At 34.5% G+C, this 26,417-nt stretch overlaps 1 protein-coding gene across 20 annotated transcripts in view; it reads right to left on the bottom strand.

Annotated features, from left to right (window-relative positions):
• Positions 1-18,735, bottom strand: part of LOC141401766 (uncharacterized) — an 85,008-nt gene extending 66,273 nt beyond the window's left edge. For 4 of the 20 annotated variants that reach the window (XM_073982231.1, XM_073982238.1, XM_073982241.1 and 1 more), the window contains exon 1: positions 18,588-18,733. The gene's annotated coding sequence lies outside the window, so the exon portion shown is untranslated. Of the gene's footprint in view, positions 1-17,593; positions 18,017-18,556 lie in introns of all 20 variants that reach the window. The other 16 variants (XM_073982233.1, XM_073982237.1, XM_073982235.1 and 13 more) reach the window with 14 other exon arrangements.
• Between the last annotated feature and the right edge of the window lie 7,682 nt (positions 18,736-26,417).

Raw genomic sequence — 26,417 nt, 5'->3', positions numbered from 1 at the left:
AAAACAAATAACAAAATAAAACATAAATTACACTGCTCAACAAAATTGAAAAAGTTGAATGTTTCAGACGAAGTTGCAGTTGTTTCTAGATGAAATCGGCGAGTTATTTTCAAATCCGGTCCCGCGTTTTCTCCATCAGCTCTTGTTTTTGAGATATAGCTCAAAATCGGTTTTTACGAGTTTTACCCAGACTTTCGTTATTTTCGGATACAAACAAATATTTTTTGTGGGTTTTTCGACATATATATATTAAGGAGATGTTGTACGCTCGATACAAATCGTTTTTGAAATAATTATGGTGAGTATATATCAAAAAATATAGAAAATATACGACGGACCTTGTAAAAATTGCATATTTTGAGTACTTTAAGCTGTAATTACGTCATCAGGGGAAGTCATAGGATCTTCATATGGTATTCCGGATATGCTTAGGGTGTTTACTATATAATCCAGTATTCAAGTGTATAATATAAAGTTCATAGCGCCCATGATTCCGCCATAACCTAAAAACCATCATGAAGAATGCCATTGAAAAGTAAATGGCTTATGTGGTAATGATATCACTGGTAAATGATTTCCCTTTAGCAGTCTTCATGGCGATTTTTACAAGGTCCGTCGTATATTTTCTATATTTTTTGATAAATACTCACCACAACTATTTCAAAAACGATTTGTATCGAGCGTACAACATCTCCTTAATATATTAATGTCGAAAAACCCACAAAAAATATTTGTTTGTATCCGAAAATAACGAAAGTCTGGGTTAAACTCGTAAAATCAGATTTTGAGCTATATCTCAAAAACAAGAGCTGATGGAGAAAAACCGGGACCGGATTTGAAAATAACTCGCCGATTTCATCTAGAAACAACCGCAACTTCGGTTGAAACCAAAGTCGTGTTGACCAGTGTTATTAAACGATAATTACATTTAATTTTATCTTTCTGCACAACAAGCTGTCCGACACATCTTTCTGACTTGAGTATTTCCCAACTAAAGTTTTTTATTGTATTTTTCTATTGTATTTCTCTAAATTTGTGCACAGTGTTCTGTGTGCATCTTGTAATTTATTCTCTTCTCTACTGGCACGTTGATAATATGGAGCATTTCAAGCATGTATCTGCGTTTATAATTTTGTTCTTGTGTTAAAATTTGTACATCCTTGAAATTTGGAGTATGCCCCGTAGTTGCACAATGTGCTGCAAGAGCAGTTTTCACTTCCAAAGGTTTGTGTTTAGCTTTTTGGTCAGACTTATGACCACTCATCCTAGTTTTTAGCTTCGTTTTAGTTGTGCCAACATATACCTTGGGGTATAAGTTGGTCGAGTATTTTGTACAATGTTGAACATATAAAGGTCATTAGTCCATCTGAGTATTATTTGAACGGCGGTGCAATCCATAGCATGCTCGGCTGGCATTCTGCATGCCCGGATTCTAATCCCGGGCCAGGCAACATCATATTTTAAAAATGGTAAAATTAATGTTGACGACAATTTCTGAGTAATTCAGCTAAGTAAAGTAGTAATAAAATATAAGTAAAACAAGTAAGAACAGACTATAGTCGGACGGGGCCGACCATGTGATACCCTATACCACTATCCCTGTGCACTAGCTTTCCGGGCTAGCTGTTATAAGATGTGCATTAGAAATTTTACCAATTTTCACACAAAAGTTTTGATCAATTTAACCCGCTAAATATTATCCGATCATACCGTTGACTTGCACGCTACTTCTTCATCTCAAACCAAAACTACGTTTAAAATTTCGCGCCGATCGGACTATTATTGCGACCTACAGAGCGGCTACAAAATCGAGCAAAAATTTTGTTTTTGGTCCATTTCATCCCTTTAACATTTCACGATCATCGCCAAAAACTAATCAGTTCTATTCTGGTCCAAACCCGACCTCCATACTAAATTTCGTGACAATCGGTCCATAATTGCGGCCTCTAGCTTGATTACAATTTTTAATGGACGGACAGACGGACGGACGGACGGACACACATCGCTAAATCGCTTTATCTCGTCGAGATATGAAGTTTGGTATACCACATGAGGGGTCTACGACGAATATTTCGCGGCGTTACATGAATTTTTGGGAAAACAAACTTATTATACCCTTTTCCACATTGTGGTATAGGGTATAAATATCAAAAATTACAATTATAACAAAACAATAAAAAAAATATCTTCTTTTTGTCAATGCCAATTTGATCGCTTTTAAAACTTCCAGTTGTGACGGAAGCGACAAGCCAGTTAGGCCCTAAAAAGTGGAACAGTTTCTTCAGTCATTTTTATCTTTTCGGATAAAAATGCGACTGCCGTAGCAGACACCACAATCACTTGTTTGTGACCTTTCCCTCAAGCAGGCGATAGGAAATGTTTGCAGGGATATAATCTGTCAAAATTTTTTAACAAGGCGAAAAAATAGATTCGATGTTAGAAGTGCTGCAAATTAAATTAAACGAATTTAAGGAACAATTAATTTGTTTGTTAATATTTAAAATTTAAAATAGCTGTAGGTGGAGAAAAGTTTGTTGCACTCATAAATATAGGAGCACAGTTTGGGAAACAACACTTCAAAGATCTAGTCATTTCCAGAAAAGTATTAAGTACCAAAATCATGTCTGAGGAATACGACAAATTAAAACATCAGATCATGGCTGATATCGAAGGACAAGAAATTTCATTCACAACAGACATGTGGACCGATGATTATACTCAATGGAGTTTTATTTCTTTAAGTGCTCACTACATTAATGATAATTTTGAACTAAAGGTACACTTTTAGGAGTAAGAGAATTTTTGGACGAGAAGAAAACGGGAGAAAACATTCTTGCTAACATAACTACCATTCTTAAAGAATTTGATATTGAAGACATGTTGGGCAAATCTGTATTTGTAACCGACAATGGTTCCAACGTTGTTTCGGTTTTTTTAAAGATTTAAACGTAAATCTTGCGGTCGCCACAATTTGAACTTAGTTATGGATTATGTTATTGAAAAACATCCTCTTTCCGAATTGGGAAAACTGATTGACTTTTTGTTTAGCTCCGAGTGTTTAAAATATCTTACAACTATATCAAACAAAAAAGCATGTAAGATATTTTAAACACTCGGAGCTAAACAAAAACTTGACGAAAACGTTAAAACAAGATATAGGAACACGTTGGAATTCAACATATAGTATGCTCGAGAGCATGTACAAATCCAGAATGAGATTAAGAGAATTTTGCTAGAAAAGAATGAGTATATCTGACTTAAAGTTTTCATTGCTAGAACCTCTATTGGGGTTTCTCAAAGTATTCAAAGAGTGTTCCAAATAATTAAACTCGGGAAAATACCCTACTATGCACATTTTTGCCCTTTGATCTGAAAAACTTTTGAAAGCTTACACAATTGATACCATAGACTCTCAATTCATGAAATATTTGAAAGCTAAAACTAAACAATCATTGCTTAAACGCTTTGTACCAAAAATGGCACATCTTATAGGGACGTTTTTCCAGAGATTTTTTCCACATCTGGAAATATCCTCAACGAAAGACTTACTAGACTTTTGAGTTCAAACTTGGTCAAAATAATGTTTTTAAATAAGAATATGTAAATATTAGTTTATAAGTAATTTTGCAATATGTATATTTTAGAAGTACATAGTAAAGGTACAACTATATCAATATCTCTTTTTTTTGTAATTTCGTGCGTGAGTGTGCGTGTTCGTGCCTTCTCGAAAAACGCCCATTATCCTTCTAAAATGGCTGAAATTTGGTACGTAGTCTTCGTTAGAGGCATAAAACATTCCCCCAGAATTTTGTCGGTATCGGTCCACACCTTCATATAGCCCCCATAGAACGGTACCTCCCGATTTTCGGTATTTTTAGGGTATTAGCTTCATTATCCTACCAAAATGGCTGAAATTTGGTACGTAGTCTTCTTTAGGGGCATAAAACTTTCCCCCAGAATTTTGTCGGTATCGGTCCATACCTTCATATAGCCCCCATAGAACGGTACCTCCCGATTTTCGGTATTTTTATGGTTTTAGCTTCATTATCCTACCAAAATGGCTGAAATATGATACGTAGTCTTCTTTAGGGGTATAAAATATTTCCCCAGAATTTTGTCGGTATCGGTCCACACCTTCATATAGCCCCCATAGAACGGTACCTCCCGATTTTCGGTATTTTTAAGGTTTTAGCTTCATTATCCTTCCAAAATGGCTGAAATTTGGTAAGTAGTCGTCTTTAGGAGTATAAACCTTTCCTCCAGAATTTTGTCGGTATCGGTCCACACCTTCATATAGCCCCCATAGAACGGTACCTCCCGATTTTCGGTATTTTTAAGGTTTTAGCTTCATTATCCTTCCAAAATGGCTGAAATTTGGTACGTAGTCTTCTTTAGGGGTATAAAACTTTCCTCCAGAATTTTGTCGGTATCGGTCCACACCTTCATTAGCCCCTATAGAACGGTACCTCCCGATTTTCGGTATTTTGAACGTTGTGGCCTCAATATTCCACCGAAATGGCCGAAATTTGGTATTTAGACTTCGTTGGGGTACTCAAACTTCCCCTTTAAATTTGTCGGTATAGGTCCACGCCTTCATATAGCCCCCATGGAAAGGCACCTCCAGATTTTTCGTATTTTGAAGGTTGTGTCTTCAATATTCCACCAAAATTGCTGACTAAAATTCGTGGGTATAGGTCCACATTTCGATATAGCCCCCATAGAACGGTACCTCCCGATTTTAGTAATACTGATGATTGTGACGTCAATATCCAACCGAAATGGCTGTAATTCGTTATTTCGTCTTCCAAGAGTTATAAAATATTCCAGAAGAGTGTTATCAGAATAGGTCCACGTCTTCCTATATCCCCATTGAAGCGTACTTCTTGATTTTCGGTATTTTTTAAGTTTTAGCCCCACTCTCTTACCGAAATATAGGAAATTTGGTATTTAGTCTTCTTTGAGCCTAAAAACTTTCCGTCAGAAATTTGTCGGTATAGATCGACGTTTTGAAATAGCCCCCATAGAATGGTGCCTCACATTGTTTTACAGAAATTGCTGAAATTTAGTATTAAGTCTTCTTCATACACGAAAGGAAACTTATTATTCCATTTTACTTCAATACAACTTGTGGTGGAGGGTATAACAAGTTCGGCCCGGCCGAACTTAACGCCGTTCTTACTTGTTACCAATACTATTTTTCATTGTTGTTTGACACCACCTCTTTTAAATATCTTCTTCTACTATCGTATGTAAGTTATGTGTGTGTTTTGTGGAGAGCTAAAAACAAAAAAGGTGGTTAAAACTTATTATACGAACAGAAAATAGAAATAGTTTTTTTCTTAAATTTGTGTTTTTGTGAACAAATTGTCGGAATTCTATTTTAATTTAAAATATCATTTTTGCAATGCATGCTCAATGAAAACCAAAAAAACGACTACTGCTGACACTTGTATTTTATTGCGTAGTTTTGTGTGTCTGTTTTTAACTAATTTTTTTATTTAGCGGGTTAAAGATTGTTTTGCTGCAGACTTTTTAAATTTAGTTAAGGACATAAAACTAATCACCGACAGCTGAAGTAATTTGTGGCAACAATACATATCTTCAACCGATTTTGTTTTGGGCATAAAATTAATTAGTAAGTATCTTCTTTTTGTACTTTTACTAAGCGTTATTTCTAACATATTTTCTTTTTTAATTTAGCTTCAAATTCTAATAACGAATTGGATTCACAATTTTCTTGACCGAATAAATCACAAGAAATATTTTACCAACATGCTTTATTTGCACATCAAGAGACGAATCTTTGTTAAACTAAATAAAATTAACGTCGATCGAAATTAAAATTATCTCAAGTCAGTGTTATTTAAATTTTTTAATAATCATATATGCAATATATAATACAATGAAACTTTTTGTATTTTATTAAATGCAACACATTAAAAAGGTAGGTATACAATTTTTATTCCAACCATTTCGCATTGCAACAATAAATATTGTTACTTCTGACCAAAACTATTGTGAATTGCAAAAATAAATATTCTGACCGAAACTATCGTGAATTGCAAAAATAAATATTGTTACTTCTGACCGAAACTATTGTAAGTTCTAACAATATTTATTGTCCATTTTGCCTAAAACTATTGTGAATTGCAAAAATAAGAATTGTTACTTCTGACCAAAACTATTGTAAGTTCTAACAATATTTATTGTCTATTTTGACCAAAACTATTGCGAATTGCAACAATAAATTTTGTTAATTCTGACCAAAATAATCGTAAGTTCTAACAATATTTATTGTCCATTTGGACCAAAACTATTGTGAATTGCAACAACATATATTGTTACCTCTAACAAAAACTATCGTAATAACATGTTTGGTCCAAAGCGTTATAGTGTCAAAGTGACAATACATATTTATATTTAGAACACATAATATAGTCCGGTGTGACAATAACGATTGTTGGATTGACAATACTACGTAAGGAATCTAACTATATGTTAACAATATATATTTTGCTCTTGGAATATTGTTGGATCAAACATATTTTTTTCTTTTCCTGTATAAGAAACATTTTTGGAAAGTTTTAGTAACCTACGTTCTTCACATTAAAAGTTATGAGTAAAGTTCCACTAAAGTGCCCATATTTCGCACTGTGCGGCGTGCCCTAAGACATCACTTGTAGAGAAGTTTTATATGGCTGAAATACTTAGAAAATATCGCAAACCTTACTGAAGGATATTTTGCCACCGTTGAAAAATTTTGCCTGGCTGGGGAATGGTTTTGCTAAAAGGTGGCAAAGCGACCCATGCTGCAATGTATGTATGTATAAAAATCCAATTTGACAATTAAAAAGTTAGGGCACCGTGTAATTTGCAATAATGTAAAAACTGGGAATAGGAAAATATGGTTCTCTACACAAAACACATTATATATTAAGCAGTAGGCCCGTTATCCAGCAGATACGTGATTGCAATTTGCATCAGGGGGAAAGGTCAGTAATTTTTCCCATATGTAGGCTACTTTGCCGGTATATGCCCCTTCAGGAAATAACATATAGACCAAAAATATATATTTTTAATTTTCATACAAGAGTCATGGTCCATTTCACCCTCTAAATAACATCAGATCATCATTCAAAATTGTAAGCATCTTCTTCTACCTAAACTTTTACCTCGTGCAAAATTTGGTGATTATTGAGCTATAATTGCGAACTCTGCGCTATAGGTCAAACAGCCCATTTTACTGGCCAAAAGTCAGATTTCGCTCTTTGTACTTTCACTACTTCAAATATAATAAAAATAAATTTTGTTTTTGTATGAGAAATTATACCGTTACATGGCAGGCTGCCAATTATGTATTATCCAAATATCTTTAAAAACTTGTTAACGAAATATGTTTACTTGTATAAGTTCAGGGTGAAACAAAATCACAATATTAGCATAAGTAACGATTAGATTAGAAAGTATTCGATATCTATTTATCAAAAATGCCCTCCTATCATCATTTATGTGTATAAATAGTTATTAAATATGTACGCTTTTAAAGTCTCGGCAACGTTCGGCAATGAAAGTGAAAATTGGAATTGGTTCATTAACTCGTGCCGAATGCAGAAAATTTTATGTGATTTTGCGTAAATTTGCTCAACAAGAATTATACAACTTTTTTTAGGTTACCATATTTTCCATAATATTGATTTTTTTGAAGTCAGAGTTAAACCTCTTACCAAATAATGTTAGCCAAATTGGAGTCTACGGCATTCTGCTGTGTTCTAAAGTCAAATTATTTACAAATCTTTTATAAATATATACAGTTATAGTCAAAATATGTCACATCATAATGTGGGATTTTCAAGGTAATAATTTTAAGGCATATTCACATTAAAACTAAAACGAAACACAACAAAAAAGCTTCGGAACTTATCGGACATCGATGCCTTCAATTCTGAAGACAAATAACAGACCTTCCAGTTTTTGTCCCCAAAGGGTCAAGGTACCAGTTGTGTATTTGGTCCATAAAGGGTTAATTTTTTGGCCCACGTTGTTCCATTTTTCTCCCTGAATGTAAAAACGCTATATTAACTTAAACCAAATACTTGTTTTACCTTTAAGACTTTTGGCCAATAAAATGGCCCGTTTGACCTATAGTGCTCTGGCGTGTTTATGATAACACTACAAACAAATAACTGGGTATATTAGGCAGTAACTCTGTTATCTTATCATGTACACCAACACAATTGAAATCAATAGAAAGGTCAAGCGTTTCTCTTCCATGTATAGCTTACTTGCCCGGAATGTCTCTTCCAGGAAAAAAGATATAAGCTGTATATTAAAAATTTTCACAATTTTCACACAAAAGTTGTGTTCCATTTAACCCTCTAAATACCATCTGATCGCCATCTCAAAGTGCAAGCTTCTTCTTTGTCATATACTCTTACCTTATTTAAAATTTCGAAGCGATGGGACTATTATTGCGACCTACAGAGCAGCTACAAAATCGGATAAAAAGCATGTTTTTGGTCCATTTCACCCGCTAAATATTTCACGATCATCACCGATTAAAATAGCGATCTATTCTGATGTGAAACCGACCTCCATATCAAATTTCGTGACGATCAGTCCATAATTGCGGCCTGGAGTTTGATTACAATTTATAATGGACAGACGGACACACGGACGGACGGACACACATCTCAAAATCGCTTTAATTCGCTGAGATATGAAGATTGGTATACCACATTGGGGGTCTCCGACGAATATTTCACGGTGTTACATGACTTTTTACCAAAACAATCTTATAATATCCTTTCCACATAGTGGTGTAGGGTATAAAAACCAAATAACCACTGCAAACAATAAAATTAATAACCGAAATAACTCAGTGTAGAGGAAAACGAATGAGTGTCCGGACTATTGAGGTAAAAAAAAATTGCCGTGTGTCCGGATTGCCGAGTCCGCGGATTACCGCGTTGTCCGGATTAACGAGTGTCCCGATTATCAAGACTATACTGTACATATATGTGTATGAATATGAATATTTTGTTATTCGGTTAAAATACAACGTTATTCATTATTGTGTTTAATATGTATTTGTAATTCTTAAAGCTTGTTTATGTTAGTACTATGTAGTATTACCGGTAATGTGATAACACATACATACATGCACACATTCATTTTACAGTACTTTCATTTCCATTGCCATTCATATTGTTTGGATAATGATGTTGATTTCAAACTAAATTTGATCTGATTGTGTAAGTTAATTCCTATAGATATCTTGATTAATACCATTGTTATCTTTATTCGTTTTTATTTATTCTCATAACACAAATAACTTTCAAATTTTGGAAAATCAAATGTTTAGTCATGTATTTTATATAAATATAATTTGTAACGAGGGAATTGAATTGTTATTTAAATATTTATTGCATTGTTATTGTGTTGATAGCCATGGGTAAAATAAATAAATAAATTCGCTTTCTAAGCATAAAGTGCTTTAAAATTTTATTTGTTGGGATATTGGAATCCATTTCCTAAAAATACTTCCTTTCACTTTTGAAAATGAATGGAAATTGGAAGACAAAAAACTAGAGCTGGCAAACCATCGATATTCCCAACATTAGATATTTTCGATATAATGTTTTAAAATATCGATTGCTATCGATATTACCGTTAAGTTGTCATCTCCATTAATTTGAAGATAAAAATGGCGGAAATGTCAATGATTTTCTTGAAATTATGCAAAAGTAGTTCACAGAAATATAGAGGAGAATAAACAACTGCTTTTATTTTATAAAAAATTTTAAAAAATACATTTTATTTTACCGAAAAATGTGTACGTGTGACTACAGACTTACTTTCTTACACACACATAACCAAAAAGCAATCGATATTATCGATAGTGCCATCGATTTTTTGCCAGCTCTCAAAAAACCGCAAACACAACAGAAGCCTACTACGTTAAATCAGGCCATTAATACAGTACCAGGTCAAAATCAAAGTTTATAGTCGAAAAAAGATCAATCATGTGATACACTATAACACAAACTCTATGCATAAATAATTCACGGATCAAATCTCCTCGTAAGCAGGAAAGTTATTCGCCACCCTGGAGAAAGTGGCCAAAAATATTTAGAGTGTAAAAATCAAGCCAATGCACAGTGGATGCATTCCTTTAGAACAGTGCGACAAAAATATTAAATATTGGTATAACATCTTAAAACTTTAGGGACTGTGTATTTATCACTACGAAAGAATCATCACAAATTTTGAGCATGATCGGGCATGCTTAAGTATCATTTCGGTGTTAAACCATATAAATACATATCAACTAATAGTACCACTTAATGTTGTATTAAAAAAACCAATGTAAAACAAGTAAAAAAGTATGGATTTTGATTAAAGTTCATAAGGTTTCGGAGGAGATACCCGAAGGAATGGACTCCATTTTGTAAGTGGGTCTTATTGTGGGAGTTATTACTTTCGATAGATTTTGCAGCCACCAGTCATTTCAGTCGATTATCGTTTAATTTAGAGCCATTATACCAGGAAGCATGGACTTGCCCACGAAAAACATGATATCGCTGTAAACAGGATCACAAGGACTACCTTCGGTAAAAATTTCCAAAGGATCCTCGAACAAACCTTAGACTGCACTTAAACAAAAATGTTGAACTTTTGTGAGGTAGGTACCCTAAGAAGTGTATCGATATGGCCTAGTTTCGAGTTTAAACTAAGTTTGGACAAAATATTACGAGATCCAAAGATGCTCCGTTTATAAGATATCGCGTGTTACATGTCATTTAATACTTTTGAATTTAAAAGGGGGAGGTACCGGAAGGAGTGGACCGATATGTACCATCTTTGCTCTATCTAAGATTCGGAGAAATATTACGATATGCAATGTTTGGACCAAGACAGTACCGAAAATTGTAGGGTTAGGTGTTTTTTTTTACAGATTCTGGGCCCTCTTCCAAATTCTTCACTTAGAGGTTATGTCACAAAATTGGTTACACCACGTTCATCCGCAAATTTCCGCAGCTAACTTATACATTTTTTAAATCTTGACACCTAAAGCTAGAAAAATATGCTAATGAGACGGCGGAGATCGGTAGCGATACTAGTTAAAAGCTCATGGGAAGTTAGTCAAAAAAGCAAAATATTACATATTTAAACATATTTTGTTGGCTGTTATTATTAATACACAAGGATCACTATGCACAGATGAAATGATATAGAAAATAAGCTCATATCTTGAATAACAACTTCCATTTTAGAAATCGTTATATATATTTGATTTCATATATATTTTTGTTTTATTTGTAAAGCACTTTATTTTTTCCGTTTTCAACGCGCTACTTTTAAGAATGAACACATATTTTTATGATGCTCCCATCAGAAAATACCGTTATAAATTGTCAAAACATTGTTAGTACAGCGAATTTTGGTATGTTTATAACACTTTTACGCTCATAAAAGTTTTATACGCATACATAACATTTTTCATTTTTGTCCTATGGGCGCATCCACTGTGCAATGCGCCGATTACAGATTTGTGCTGATGCGAAGAGTGTTTTAAGAAACCACGAGCGTGACATTCTCCCCCCTTTGCCCTCTGGAGGGGGTATACGGAAAGAATTGTTTTATGCTGTTAATACAAAATGACATGAACAAAGGTCCCGATTATCTTATGATGCAAAAATAGGCTTGGGGAAACAAAACAATCTCCAAAACAACATAAAATCCAACCAATTTATCGGATTAAAAAAATCTAAATTTTTGTCTGAAAATTGGTAAAATTTTTAATATAGATCTGATAGCGTTCTTCCTGGAAGGCACATACCGCCAACGTAAGACTAATTTGGAAGAAGATTTCTTCATCTTGCCACTGATGCCAATTATGTTAATGTACTTGGTCAGATAACAGAGTTATACGCTAATATATCCATAGAAACCCTATTCTAGGGCAGCTTTAGTCAGCGACCCACCATTTATAGTCTGGCACTAGATGGCAGCTGATTTTAATACTGAATAATCTTAAACCCATGACCTACTTTGGAAAATTATTCCCGAGATGGGCACTGGTGGGAATCATGACTAAAACCTTAGGTCAAATTTAAGTATATGATCGAATTAGCATTAAAAAAATACACTAAGCAAATATGCAGCTAACTACAATTCCACAACACGCTAAAGCACTATTTTTTAATGAAAATTAACCTATTTCCTTTTCCTTCAAATTCCACTATAATATTTAGCTATACGTATTAGTTTCGCGATATTTTGAATATATTTACTTGCACTTAAAAAATAGGTTGAACTCACAACAAACAATTTTAGACAAATGTTCCGACTTTTGAAGCTATTCTTAAGAAGATCGCGTTCGAATGAAACAAAGACTAATATATTTTTAAAAAGGTCCATGTCATAGCATGTACTGTGTGTAGCTCTGAACGCTAACACGCCGTAACAACACCTTTTTACTCTTACCCAGCACACTGGTCGAAACCATTGATCTAGCGGCGCGAAAGTCCAAAAATCAAACTAAAAAAATTGCGAAATATTTTCCATTGTATCGATTACAGATACTTTGCTGACAAAAATTTTGTTTTTATTTTTGTTGTTGTAAATATTCACTCAGTTATTTACTATCAAATACAAGAAATTTTGCTGCATCAAATTTAAAAAAAAATTTTTCTAAAAATTTTTCTTCATATTTGTTTAAATGTTAAAAAAATTCGTAATAAAACTGAACATAATTTATTTTTAATTGAGGGTGTGACTTAAATTATAAAAAATAGTTTTGTGTCAGCAGGTACATAGTTATATAGCAAGAAATTTAAAAAAAAAATAATTTTTATAGGGTTTTTATTGGTTTTACGCGCTTTTTCCATAGAGTGCATCTTGTAAACTTGGCCGAACTTGGGTTCGATTATTTTTTGAGGAATTAAATTGGACTCTTTGGATACGGAATAACAACTTTAGGGCTGCAAATATTTGCAAATCTTCTGATAGCTGCACTTTTAAAATATGGGATTTTGCTTGAAATTAATACTAATTTAGCTGGGCATTTGTATGTGAGCTATATCAAAACATGGACCTATCATAAGCAATTTTTGCAAGGAGGAGTTCTACCCCCGGAGACCCTAAAATACCATATTATAGCTAAATCCGGTAATAAATATGTGCAAAATTTCAGTAACATATCTCAATTCGTTTTTAAGTTTTTAATTTCGCGCCGCTAGATCAGTGGTTTCGACCACCCAGCCCTGCCTGGCTCAGCTGATTTTATTTGAAAATTTTGCCTTTTTAGGGCGAAGATATTTTGTATACCCTCCACTAAAGTTAGGCAATCTAGTTCCCGGAGCGGATCGATCATTCTAGTTCCTTTTCCCAAAACACAAAACTTTTGGTATAGCTCCCATATAACCTCCTGATTTTGGGTATTTTGAGGATTTTAGCTACAATTTTTAACCGAGCTGTAATTTGAGGTTCCCAGTGATCACAAAACTTCTCCACCAAGAATTGTCAACATAGGTCCATATGTTGGTAAAGCCCCCATATAACGATATCTCATATACAAAAACGGTATCTTATATACATTTTATGACCAAACTACCTGTAATTTAACATTTGAAATTCTCAGTGGTCGCAAAACGTCTCCTCTCAGAATTGTCAACATAGGTCCAAGGTTTGGTAAAGACCCCAGTATTTTGACGTTTTTACCTACATTGTCACGCCGCAGCAGCTATAATTTGGCATTTAGGGTTCCTAGCGATCAAAAAACTTATTTACCATGGTGGTGTAAAATATTTTTGCTCCTTTTGCGAGAAAGGCAGAGATAATTTTATGATCAAAAAATCGTCCAACAATCTTCCAAATATTTGCAGGGTCGCTTATTTGAGCTGGGTGTATGTGTGGTGCAATAGATATTCTTCCACAAGAAGGCATTTTTTCTGTAACTAACCAACCTAGCAAGCGAAGAGGAAAAGAAAAAATGGTGTGAATTATTTTTGTTTCTTTTGCGAGAAAGGCGGAGATAATTTTTTCTTCAGTTTCTTCAAGACAATTGTTGAGTGCAGTCGGTAAAGGGTGTAAATAAATCAGTGTTTTTCTGTTTTCTTAAAGTAATGGTGCTTTTTAGTAAATTAAATCATGGTAGAACAAATACAAGGTAAAGTTAATACTACAACAAATGCAACTCGAACAACAACCACAAAGGAATTTGTTTTTGTTTGTAAACCTTAGTGTCAACGTAAATGTAAACAAAACAAGGAAATGTCTATAAATTATTGGAATTTAAAAAACTAATAATTTTTCACATTTGATTGAATATTTTGGAAAACATGAATGAAAACTTGTTAGATTTTCAATTTGAATGTTTCCATATCATTCCACTAAATGCATAATTTCTCGCAGAAAGTAGAATACTTGCAAAAATGTTTCGGGTCGCTGGTAATTCATTGAAAAAACAGAAGATGTTTCAATCATTTGCTTTTGAAAACAAAAAAGCACATGTTTATTAGGGCTTCATTCTTTTCAAGTTTAAGAAAATACCACACATATTAACAAATATTGTACCGCCTCTATAAGCGGTGTTTTAGTGTGCGGCATGTCGTTCGGACCTGGAGGAGGTTACATGTCAATGATATGAAGCCGTCTTTATGGGAAATAGTTTTTTTTTCTGATGAATAAATTTGTTCTTCAAAAATATATATCCCTAATAAACATCGAACATAGAAATAAATACATAAAATGTCGAATGGAATTGGACACTAACACTACAACCCAGTTCAGTCAGCTGGGTATTGCTGCTACCTTTTCTTGTTCTACCATGAAATTAAATGCCCAATACATTTTATTAAAAATATTTTATTTGACAGAAAAGAAATCTCACATAACACTGTGCAACATTTTTAAGGTGATATTGTGCAAACAATTCGAACTGAGGATTTTGTGAAAGTACAGACCCAAACGACAAGAAACCCTACTTGGGTTTTATTATGTAATATTCAGCTCGGAGTTTATGACCCCGTCTAAGCATGGTTTAATATTGAGTTTTAAAAGAAATTCGGCGCTATATCTCTGAAACTAATGCGAATCTTCTTCTGACCTCTGAAGCAAATTTGTAGGTAAGGACAAGAATAAAATATTTGGAGAAATATTGAACTCGCAAAACTACATTTATTGCCTGAAATTTCAAAATATATGCAAAAATGCCACAATTTTTATACATATCGCACCGTATCTCCAAAACCGTTAATTTTTCCTGAATATTTTCTTTTGGAAAAATATTCCCGGAATGTAATACGCAACTCTTCAGAACATATCATAGTTGTTTTCAGTACATTTTTCAACGACGATTTAATAAAAATGTCAATAATGTAGCGAAATCCGAAATGCGAGAATAAACTCTTGGTGTGGACTGTGTTTGGAATACGTGTTGTAAAATGTATGATGCAAAATGCCGCTGAAACAACATGAAGTAAACATTTTAGAGTTTCAGAATGTTCTAAAGAATTGTTGAGAACTTTATTTGGAAGATTTTTGCAAAAGGTTACTTGGTTCAACTCCCAATAGTTTAGCCGATACTGACCAGAATCTCAGCAATTATGCAACATTTTCTATATTTAATAGATTTTGATGCCCTAGATTGAGTTTTTCTTTTTTTCAAAAGATAAGTTCTACTAGTTTAGGGCTACAATATGGCTAAAGACAGCAAGGTCAAATTCCTATTCATTTCTGAGATAAAGGCCTGATAAATGCAAAAAAGTGTAGATTTAGCCCGGTTTAGATGAGGCCATAAAATCCATATTGTAATATTGGCAAGAATATTAATACATTTTTCATATACATGCATATATTTGAAATATGAATGTACCTATTTATTGCATTATATAATCATTTGATTACAGATGCGTCATAATCGGTATATGTCAAGGTCTTCATATAGCCCCCTTAGAACGGAACCCCGCGATTTTCGGTTTTTTAAAGGTTGTGGCCTCAATATCTTCCGAAATGACTGACACTTAGTTTTTATTCTTCGTTGGGGTATAAAACTTTCCACCTGAAATTTGTCGGTATAGTTCCACGTCTTCATATAGTCCCCATAGAACGTTACCTTGCGATTTTCGGTATTTTGAAGGTTGTTGCCCCAACATCTCATCGAAATGGCTGATATTTGGCAAAGACATAAAATATAACAAGATGGGACATTTACATTGCTAGTATACATCGGTAGAGGGCGATGGAGGTCCAACATAATGTTATGTTCCAATATTGTGACATAAAATTATGTTATACTTGTTTTTGTTGCCGTCGTGTTTTGTTAGTTGTCTCTTATACACAAACACCCTCTATGGTTTAATAGTAAAATTGAACTGCATTATGCACTATATCCAATCTTTACAGTTCTATGTCTTTGTATTTGGTATTTAGTCTTGTTGGGTGTATAAAACTTTCCACCAGAAATTTGTCGGTATAGGTCTTTATATAGCCCCCATAGAACGGCACTCAATGATTTTCGATATTTTGAAAGTTTTAGCCAGATATACAAAACATTTTAAACAGGTACCAAACATTCCTTGCAAAAAACCGGACAGTATACGTCCACGATTTACCAAAGGCCCCATGTAAGGCTACCACCCAAGTATCAATACAGTGGTGGTGGAGGGTATACAATTTTTGGGCCCGCCCGAACTTAACTCTTTTCTTAATTGTTTTATAAATTATACTATTACGTTTTTTCTTTCAATAAACCCTGTTATGCATTTCTTGTATTTTAATTTTGTATGTATCTATGCTTCTGTTGTTGCTTTTGTGTTTAGTATTTCCATGCATTTCAATTAAAGAAACAACCACCACCATTTATAAATGTGTGTATGTGTCTGTTTTTGTGGTTTTTGGGTTTGTATTTATATTTCATCCAAACAAATATTTGTTTGCTCTCAAACATATATTCGTTTGGATCCAAACATATATTTGTTTGCACACAAACATATATTTGTTTGCACCCAAACATATATTTTTATGCAGGACCCAAACATATGTTATGTTAGGGACTGTTGCAAACATATACATATATGTATGTTTGCTGCAAAATAAGTTTGGGACATACATTAGAGAAGAATTTTTTTCTCCGTGTAGAAAGAGAATTTATAGTACGTTTACACATAAACCCACTGGGTGTCATATGCCAATTCCATTACATACACGTCAAATAAATCCCCATAAAGAAGTTTAACCCCGCAAAATGATATAATATAAACAGGCTTTTAGTCCCTGAGAAAACCAACTTAGGCCGCCATCAGACCATCGGCTTTTTCACATGTATGTTGTCACTTTAGGTATATATACTAATATACAGAACAGCTGATGCCATACATGTAAAAAAGCAGATGGTCTGATGGCGGCCTTATTAACATTAAAATGAAAATTTTATTTTAAAGACTCGAAATTGATTTATTTCGCATTTTAAAACACAATCCTTAATCCTTAAAACATTAAAAAATTAGTTCTGCTTAAATATTGCTTTATTTAAATACGAGTAATTTTCTTGAAGAATTCCAACATTTGAAATGATAAAATTTTTTCTTACACTATTTGCGAATTGGTGATCACTTTAGTTGTTACTGTTTCAATGAAAGACATGCAAATGCATATAAATTGATGGTCAATGTTGAAAACAGATGCATGTCATTTGCACTTCGCGAAACGTCAACATAATTATTTTAATTAAAATCCTATTGAAGGTGTAATGGTCAAATTTCATGTTCACTAGGAGTTGCTAGATACACTAGATACACACATCCATAGCAACAAAAACATTTATTGGTGACATGTGATGGAAATATTCACTGCAAAAATTCACTTAAACCACATATGGAAATATCAAATTTTGTTTGCAAAATACTTTTGTTCACGGTGGAAAATGACATTTTCCATTGGTTACGTAGATTCGTACATATATGTATGTGTGTGTGTGTGTGCCACAACATTTGGGTCCAACTAATGTGGGATACTGAAAAAAGAACTATTTTAAGGCAGGCACATTTCATGACATTGCAATGTTATTCGTAAACAAAATTCCAAACATTCATGAGCACTCTTCATACACCCAGTATATCATATACATATCGCTCATTTACTCAAAGAGTGACATAACTCAAAAAATGCGTTTTCTGAGTTAGCAATTTCTATTTTTTCTACGACTTCTACTTTATCTTGTGTCAAATTTTCATGCTGATATCTCAAAAACTCGACGAGTTACAGCTCATTTACTACGAGTTTCGCATAATTCAACACAAAGGTTTTTTGAGTTTATGAAGCACTAAAACACTTCAAATCATGCTTGATCATGCACAGAAATTTAGCTCTGATATCTGGCTATCTGGTTGCAAAATATGGTCCAAGTAGTTATTTTAGTTTTAGTGCAATAATCTTTTTAAGTTGGGAAGTCAAATTTCAATCGCCAACTTAAAACGCGTTTTTCTCGAAACTTGATTTTTCGAGATGTGTCACTCTTTGAGTAAATGAGCGATATGTATGTATGTGCTTTTACATGAAAATTCACACAAACATGTAGTACTAACGCACAAAACAAGACACAACTATACGCAGAATAAATCGAAAAACAAAAAATACAATAACAAACTAACAGAACCCGAAATCACTGCACAAATAAAACCGTTCACATCAAATTAGCTTTTAAAACTGAAAACCAACTGCAAAATTCAAATCACTGCCCCCATCGAGTATCTCTCCCAATAACGAATGTCGAGTGTAAAAGCAACCACGATACAGTACTGAAAATTACCCGGCTTGTAATCAATCGTTGTTGCCAGTGTCTATTGTTCAGCAGTAGTGGGTGCCAGCTGTATGTTGCGGTTATTGTTGTTGTTATCCGGTAAATGCAATGAGGCAGAGAGACGCAAAAGAACAGCGGTACTTTATTGTCTCTCATTATCATAGGCATTTCAATTACAAGACTTTCTGACTTGTGTATTGGCGAGCGAGTAGGGCTGTCGATTGGAATTAGTCTAAAAATCCCACTACATAGTGTTGAGAATAAAGGAAAATGGGAATTTTATAATTTAAACGGATTTTGATCACATATGACATGCATGACATGTACTTAAGTGACTATAACGGAGATTCAGTACCTTAAGTCGAAAGTAGCATAGATTTTAAGCGCCTCGGCTTCTGTGCCACTCGAACAGTTGAGGTGACCCACATAACAGAAGTTTTCCATCGTACTTTCGACCTACCCCTACCTGCTGCACCGACAGCGGAATTAAATTGAAACACCTTTTCATCCAGAGCAAATTTACTCGATCTGGGCCACGCAGTGTTGCCAGACGACATTTGATTTTTTTTGGAAAGTTTGACAGTTTTTAGTCTAAGCGTTCTCAGGACAGTTTGACATACGACCATGTGTTGGTTGGGTTGTTTACAGTGACTTGAAAAAAATCACTTTGCAAAAAACGGAATTTACTTGTAAACATCTTCGTCCTATATTTTTTACAACTTTCGACGTGGATAATCATGGCAAGAGTGCAACGATCAAATTAAATCTTTGTATCTCGATAAAGGTCCATCCTATAGCACTATGAAAATAAGGTTTAATGAATTAAATCGTGGCCGACACTCGCCAAAAAATGAAGGTCGTGAGGGTCGTCAAAAACGGGCGTTGTGCAAGAAAAAATTAAGCCGTGTGTGAATGGATAATGGAAAATATGCAGTGAGATAGAGGTACCCTTGGGCATTTGTTCCACCAAATAACATTTGAATACATGGCCGAAAATGGATTTTTGTTGCTAGATTTGGAGTGGTGCAAAGAAATTGTGAATAAAAACAATCGCTGCGCTTCAACAGGAAGTAAAACAGGAATCGACCGTTTAGGTCTTCGAAAGCAAGCCAAATCCGACGAAAGTTGTTCATGGAAGAACATCTTCAAGCGGCCTGTTTCTTCGGCAAAACTGACCGTGTGGCGACTATACGGCTTGAGCAGGACGGTTAATTCTGAGTGTTACACTACAATTTGTTTGCCTGAAGTCTTCTGAGAGATACGAAAAACGAATAAGAGAAGTCGACAATGCGAGAGAGCTCTCACACATCTGTCTCTCTCTCACACAGCGCCTATTTGACCGGACAAAATGACTTCATTTTATTGGGATCCAATGACTTCATTTTATTCCAGCACATCAAGAAAAAAAGGCGTGGTCAACGATTTTCGTTTCCAGAAGATGAGGTAAAAACGTTTAAAACAAATGTGTTGGAGGTGTCTCAATCAAGGCACTGCACTATGGGCCCAATAACAGGTTTTTGAGGCAACAAGTCACTGGAAGCTGCTGGACCTTTCAAATTTCGTCCCGATGTTTATAATGAGCATAAAAATACATCTGCAAAATTTGGGAATCGGTTCAGATATAGATATAGCTTTCATATATATGTTTTAACCGATTTTATATTTAAGCCGCGCTGAGGTCACAATTTGCATCCGATAGCTTTAAAATTTGAATCAAGTCCAGAAAATTTTGTTCTGATGGGTTCAGGTATATTTACATATATGTATAGAAAATTATTTAGGTCTGCCATGATGTTCGAAATATAAATCCTCTGAAATGGCTGGACCGAATTTGATAAAACTTTGATTGTAGATTCTTTAGGTCTTAGAATAGATCGTAAGGTACTTTTTATACCGAAAAATGGATGGGGTGGGGACACATCGCGATACCGAGTGTTCTACTGCAAAGAACATATAAACTTCAATAGAAAACTACACGAAAAACTCATCACTCTACGCCAACAATTCTTTATCGCGTCTAACTTTTTTTAATTCTTAATCACAATCTTACTAAGCATACCTTTCCACTTATTTTCCATTTTAAAAAAGAGTTATTATGTTAACGATGTTTAATTGTCGTGCGAAACAATTTTGTTCTTCTTTTGATAACATTTTACAATGTTAGATGTAATAACTTTGGCAACCCGGTTTTAGATCATGAAGACTTGTCAGGTTGAAATGTGTTAAAGTGTTAAGAATCTAATCCCGTTACTACTTTATTCAAATATATTACTTGAAAAATAGACTTTTTGCCTCAGAAACTTGCCATTGGGCCTATAGTGCACTTTACACAACCCAACACATGGTCGTATGTCGAAACTGTCAAACTTCCCAAAACAATTCAAATGACGCCAGGCAACACTGCGTGTTGCATAGGCCAGAAAGTTTTCTAGTGTCCCTCGTTACCAGAGTTAAATTTGTAATTGAATACACAGATGGGTAGATGAGTACATACATTTTCGGGGGGTAAATCAGTTTTTTCAAAGATACCTGTATCTGTATCTCGTATAAAGTAACATGTACACATATCGTACTGACCAACTGCTGCTACGGATGAAATTTTGTGTATGTGTGTGATTGACAGTGGTGTTGAATCACTTCAATCCATTTTTCACAAGGGATACACATATCACTCCAAAACTCGATATTTTAATTTTCTCACGAATAATTGCTTTGTCTCTTACTTTTTATTATAAGTATTATAAGTTTGTTTTTCGAAAAATTCATGTAACACGGTGAAATATTCGTCGTAGACCCCCCATGTGGTACATCAAAGTCCATATCTCGACGAGATACGAGATAACGCGATTTTGAGATGTGTGTACGTCCGTCCATCTGTCCGTCCATTAAAATTTGTACGCACGCTACAGGCCGCAATCATATACCAATCTTCACGAAATTTTGGTCGGGTGTAGGATGTAGTAAAATATGATTGGACCAAAAACAAAATGTTTTTCCAATTTTGTAGCGGCTCTGTAGGTTGCAAGGGTAGTCTGATAGGCGAAAGGGTTTAGGACAGATAAGTATCTTGATGATTAGACCAATTTAACATGATGATTAGCGGGTTAAACTGACCAGAACTTTTGTGTGAAAATTTGTAAAGTTGTTAGTGAAATGACTATATCTTTATTCTTGGAACCTATACAACGATCCGTAGTTGCCTGTGATTTTGTACATCAAAAATTGAAAATAAAAGGAGTCCAAACGTTTTTAAAATAATTTATTGAAATTTCTATACAAGAAGTGCGAGATTCTCCAACTGGTGTTTTGCGTTACTGAAAAACCAGGTAATATTAAATTGCTTAAAATTTCGGTAATTAATGATATTTTCAGTAAGTTGGCGACCAAAAAAGTGGTCGTTAAGTTCTGCCTATTGCAAGAGTGCTGCCAAATTTTATTTAAACTTTTCATTCATCATATTGCTTTTTAATTTGACCAATTTTTGTAGGTAACTCAAAAAAATTATTTAGATGATCTAAAAACCTAAATCTTAAGACTAAGCTATTAATCCCAACGCTTTAAATGTTGTAACTATTTCTAGGTAAAATATGATTGGAATACAATACACAGTTCCAAGAGACTTTCTCACTAATTCCCTTAGAGGAAAGGAACATCCAACATCGGTTTTTAAGGGAACTAGGCTACTCAACACTAGGTTTAAATTACTGCTGCTTATGGTCATCTATCGATGGTTGAAGGGTAGAAAATTACTCGACAGATTCAACTGTGGCTAGCCAGAAAGACGAGATGTGGACCGAAAAATTTGAAAAACTTAATTTTTCTTATTTATACACCAATTGCTATTGCTAAGAATGAAAACGTCAATGATATAAATAAAAATCTAATGCTCAAGATAGGAAAAACAAGTAAGCCAAGGCTATAGTCGGACGGGGCCGACAATGTGAAACCCTACACCACTACCTCTGGGAACAAGCTTTCAACAAATCTAAATTTCTTTATGGAACAAATAAACTTATTTTAAGAAACAACTTTGTGGATTATAGCACCGTATCACACCGAGCTTATAATATAATAATTGTTTCACAAACATCCCAGAAGGGACAAGGGGGACTTCTCTCATATCAATGAGTGAGTGTTCCCCGATTCATATTCGCTCAATGATATGGCACCAACAGCTTATCTCCGAGTCCGAACGGCGTGTCCTAAGATAACGAAATATTCAGAAAATGTCACCAACATTTTTGAATGGTATTTTGCCACCGTTGAAAATTTGATGTTGCCTAACTAATGCTGCAATGTACTCGTATGTATAAAAATCCAATTGGGCAATTAATACGCTAGAGTACTATGTAATTTGCAATAATGCAAAAACTGGGAATGGGCAAATGTGGTTTTCTACTCAAAACCCATTATATATTAGGCAGTAGGCCCGTTATCTAGCAGACACGCTATTGCAATTTACATCAGGGGGAAAGGTCAGTAGTTCTTTGCCGGTATATGCATTCCAGGAAATAAAATATAAACCAAAAATATTTTTTTATTTTTCAAACAAAAGTAATGGTCCATTTCACCCATTAAATAATATTAGACAATCATCCAAAATTGTGGGCATCTTCTTCTACCTAAACACGTACCTCATGCAAAATTTCGAGATTAGTGAGTTATAATTGCGACCCCTAACGTGTTTATGATAACATTACACACAAATAACTGGGTATATTAGGCTGTATCTCTATTATCTTATCATGTACACCAACACAATGTCTCTTCCAGGAATAAAGATATAAGCTGTACATAATAATTTTCACCATTTTCACACAAAAGTTGTTTGCCATTTAACCCTCTAAATATTATCTGATCGCCATCTCAAATTGAAAGCTTCTTCTTTGGCATATTACCTTATTTAAAATTTTGCGTTGTTCGGACAGAGCCGCTACAAAATTGGATAAATATTATGTTTTTGGTCCATTTCACCCGCTAAATATTTCACGATCATCACCAATGAAAATTGGGATTTATTCTAGTCTGAACCCGACCTCCATACAAAATTTCGTGACGATCGGTACATAATTGCGGCCTAGAGTTTGATTACAATGTATAATGGACCGACGGACGTACGACACACATCTCAAAATCGCTTTATCTCGTCGAGATATAAAGATTGGTAAACCACATTGGGAGTCTCCGACGAATATTTCGCGGTGTTACCCTTTCCACATAGTGGTGTACGGTATAAAAATAATTGCCTTTGCTTCTAAATACAAAAAACGCCGCTCACGAAAATATTAAAAAAATCGAGTAATTTTTAGAAAAATATTTGCTCATTTTAAGAAATTGTAAAGTTATTTAAAAAATATGTATTTAGTTATCATTTTTTAAATAAGGACAGTGCCGCAGGCGATCTTTTTAAGAAAATATTTTCACTATTTAAGTGCATCTGTAAAACAAAAAGTTCCGCAGATGAAAATATTTTTGTAAAAATCGCACAATTTTGTTACAAAAATATTTTCACTTTTTAAAAAAAATAAAAAGTTTTTTTTTTAAGTATATAAATACTTTCTGGTTTGGGTTCTCCGTCTAAACCTTAGTTTCAATCTTATTTAGCATTCCTGGTTTTTAGCAAGTGCAAAACCTGCCTACGAAACGTTTTAGTTTGGAAAAGCCTCTCTGAAAATAAGGTTTCCTATTTCAAAGAGGCGCCAAGAATCGAAACCTCCAGATTTTATTTATTTCAGTTGAATTTTCGAAACAAATAAAAAATTTAAAAATTGCCATAAAAAATCTGAAAATTTTGCCAAAAACCCTCATACCGTGATAACTTCTAATTTAACAAGTAAAAAAGTATCAGTCGGCTTTGCCGACAGAGATATACGCTCAGTCTGTGCAAATTGAAACACTTTTTTCACAAAAAACTTATGTATTTAGGGGGTTCCAAAATTTTGGTCGTATGAACCGACAAAAATGTTGATTAGGATTAAAGTTCAAAAAATTTTCGGAAAAGGTACTTAAAAGAATCGACCGACATAGACCATGGGGGTGCCATAGGGGATTTTTGCACCCTTCGGGCTGTTTTCTCAAGAAGTATGGACTTGCCCCTGAAACAACTTTTACCATCGTAATTGAGGCAGCGAATGTAAGTTGCTTCAACAAAAAGTGCTTCAACAAAGTGATTCAATAACAGGTCTTAAAGTGAAATTATCCAAAATTTTGTGTGGGGGGTACGGGATGGAGTGGACAAATATAGTCCATATTCGAATCTGATATATATCTGGTAGATATTATGAAAATGTAGATATTATGTATGGACCAAATCGGTCACTCCCATCAAGAATATTTTTGAACTTTTGTGGGGTAGGTACCTGAAGGAGTGGACCGATATGGCTTATCTACGAACTTAAAGTAAGTTTGGAAACAATATTACGAAGGCCAAATTTTGGCCGGAATCGGCATTTCCGTTCGAGAATTATCTTGCGCTTCCACCCAAAAACATGGTGTCATAGGGTTTGTTTTTCAACTTTCAGGCTATGGACTTGCCCCTGAGGAAACTTGTACCTTCGTATAGGGGACAGTGAATACAAGATGTTACAACGAAGAACAAGGCGATTCGAGAGCAGGTCCTAAAATGAACTTTTCCGACATTTTGTGTGGGAGGTACTCGAAGGAGTTTACCGATTGAGTCCATATTGGAACCTCATCTAAGTCTGGTAGATATTTCATAATGTGCAAAGTATGGACCAAATCGGTTACTCCCTTCAAGAGTTATCGTACGCACAAATTTTCCGAACGTTTTCGAACTTTGGTGGGGGAGGTACCGGAAGGAGTGGACCGATATAATCCATCTTTGAACTTGAACCAAGTTTGGAAAAAATATTACGAAAGCAAAATTTTGGACCGAATCGGCAGATCCGATCGAGAGTTATTTTGCGCTCCAACCACTACATACGGTGTCATACGGTTTTTTGTAACTTTCAGGCTATTTTCGCAGGAAGTATGGACTTGCCCCTAATGAAACTTACAGTGTCGTATAGAGGACAGCGAATACAACTTGCGTAAAAAAAATCAAAGCGATTCGAGACCAGGTCCTAAACTGAACTTTTCCGACATTTTGTGTGGGAGGTACCCGAAGGAGTGGACATATTAAGTCCATATTGGAACCTCATCTAACTTTGGTAGAAATTACACGATTTGCAAAGTATGGACCAAATCGGTTATTCCCTACAAGAATTATAGTGCGCACAAGTTTTGCGACAATTTTTGAACATTTGTGGGGGAGGTACCTGAAGGAGTGGACCTATATGGCCCATATTCGAACTTAAATCGAATCTGGACAAAATATTTCGATCCCCAAAATTTGAACCGAATTGATTGATCCGTTCGAGAGTTATCGTGCGCACCAGCCTGCCAGACAGACAGACAGACGGACGGACATTGCTAGATCTACTCAAAATCGTCTGAAACGGATATCGTACAAACATACTTGGGGTCTAAAACCATTATTTCGATGAGGCACATTTTTGGTCGTATCAAAGTGTAAATACCCTCTTTAGATTAAAGGCTGAGGGTATAAAAAGATAGATTTCTTTCACATAATTCATAACAGGCCACCATGTTTTTT

This window comes from Musca autumnalis, unplaced genomic scaffold, assembly GCF_047663935.1.
Source record: "Musca autumnalis isolate F117 unplaced genomic scaffold, ASM4766393v1 scaffold_4, whole genome shotgun sequence".
In the NCBI taxonomy this organism is placed as follows: domain Eukaryota; kingdom Metazoa; phylum Arthropoda; class Insecta; order Diptera; family Muscidae; genus Musca; species Musca autumnalis.
The sequence above is the reverse complement of the archived record's forward strand: the minus strand, read 5'-3'. Positions and strand labels throughout refer to the sequence as shown.